This window comes from Octodon degus, unplaced genomic scaffold (genome assembly GCF_000260255.1).
Source record: "Octodon degus isolate 3935 unplaced genomic scaffold, OctDeg1.0 scaffold00003, whole genome shotgun sequence".
NCBI lineage: Eukaryota > Metazoa > Chordata > Mammalia > Rodentia > Octodontidae > Octodon > Octodon degus.
Genome location: NW_004524579.1, coordinates 36,942,662 through 36,944,903, shown reverse-complemented (window position 1 = coordinate 36,944,903; position 2,242 = coordinate 36,942,662).

The following is a 2,242-nucleotide window of genomic DNA, read 5'->3' as shown; positions in this document are numbered from 1 at the left end:
GGGTTTCACCCCAGGCCTGTATGCCAGGCCTGAGCTGAGTCTGGAGGGGACAAGGTGGAGTAGGGGGGAGAGGCAACTCTCCCACACGCTCACTGGACCTGGACTAGGCCTGGATCTGGGGGTTCCCAGGATGCAACAGCAATTCCTACTCGGTGGGCAGGGTGGGGGCTCATTTCTATTTTTTTTCACTATTTTGTATTCTATTTAGATAACAATGATAATAATAATAATAATAATAATAATAATAATAATAGGTTAGCTACCCCTTTCCCTTAAGAGGGCTCATGAGTGTGTGGGTGATGCTGTAAGTTGGACTAAGATTTCTCCAGGGCCAGAATGACTGAGAAATCTTAAGATAATATTAATCCTAGCAAGTAGTAGTCATTAGAAGCGCAAGCCCAAGCACACTATGCTGATGCTTCCTCCAGCAAGACAAGAGGTAGGCAGGACTGGTGCCTCCATCCCTAAGACTAAGATAGCCAGAGGCTACCTTTGGTTATGGCTGCTTAGAATGATTCTTTTCCTGGACAGGAAGATGGAGAGAAGGAATGGGCTGCCTTGTGTGCCTGGCATCTAGATGGAGGGGGATACCAGAGGGGCAGGCCTAGTGATCACTTCTACTTACTAATTCATCAGGACTGGGGGTTGACAACCTAACACCCACAGGAAACCCTGACTTCCACCTGCCTTTGTGTGAACTACCCTCTTGCAGTTCCTCAAATATGCACGAGCACACCTTTCTCAGGAGCTCTATGCTAGTCATTGCCTCTGTCTGGACCATTTTCCTTGGATACACTCATACAATTCTTCTTCATTCATGCTTCCTTTCAAAGTTATCTTTTCAGAGAAGATTTCTTCATTACCAAAGCACCCCTCACCACCTGACATGACTTTGGTTTGTCTGTTTGCTGTGCTCTTCTACAAGGTCAGGCACCTGAGAACACAGACCCTCCTGTGTCTCAGGCTCATGGAAAAGTACCGGTCACATGGAGGGTTGGCAAGCAATGTTCATTGGACAAATGAGTGGCTGGAAGAGTCAATAATTTTGTGCATGTCTCTAGTGTTATGTTCCCCCTCACTGGATCCTGTTACTGCTAATCAAGATCTCATTTCAGCTATATTGTTATAGTTATGGAGATGGCTGTTTCTGTCACCCACTGACCTTGTTTCCTCCCAAGTACCTTGTTGCTCATGGTGCCAGATGCCAGTCTGAGATGCAGCTGTTTCTCTTGTCCTTGGAGTGGATGCATTAATTCTGAGTCCAGAGGTAAAGTTGGGGGTGATTCTTCATCCTCCTGAAATGGACAATGCCATTTTATACATAGATGTGCTTTTCTGAGGAGAGAGTCCAGAGGCTAAGAGAATCCTCAGCTCTCGCAGGGCCGAGGAGTACTGTTTTCAGTGACAGTACCTCATCTGCCCAAATGTGCCCAAGCTGTCTAGTCTAGCATGCTGAGTATGCTCTCTGCTCTCCAAAACCTTGCTAGATCCTACCAAAGCTGAAGAAATGGCAGGGGCCATGTTTGTTTTCTGCTGCTCTTGGGTAGGACTCAGGGTTCTGAAGCCTTCAGGAGACCCATCAGGAACCCGAGTCTCCACTCCCACAGTGGGGTGGCCTCCCCTCTATTACTGTGAGAAATAAGCAGGGACCTTACAAAGAACAGCCCTGCAGCACCACCCAGTACATATTATCTGGGCCTTGTGCACAGTAAGTAGCCCAATTTATGCCTCTCCATCTCCTTTCTTGTCACATTCCAGCCACACAAGCTCACCTCCAGCTCTTTGGCTTATCCAAATGCCATTGTTCAGAGCTGTCTCATGCATGTTTGCTTTTGCCTGAGAATCCTTCCCCTATCTTTATCTGGAGAATGGGCAGCTTGTGTTCAGAGTAAAGCCAACAGATAGCTTCCCGTGTGAGACTCCCTCAGAAATATCCCATCTTGGTTGCTTCTCTCTCATTGCTGGAACAAAATACTCCACACTCAACATTAAAGAAGGAAAGGTTTCATGCCATAATCAGCAGGCTCCTAGGCTGGGTGGCATGGCACAGGGGCAGCACTTCAAGGTAGAAGAAGACAGAAAAGCAACAAGAGCAAGGGGGGGGAAACAAGCTATATATATTTGTTGTTTGATTGTTTATTAAGACATGGTCTCACTATGCAATTCAGGCTAGTGTTGAGCTCACAACTATCCTGCCTCAGCATCCTGAGTGCTGGGATTATAGGTGTGTGCCACCACACCT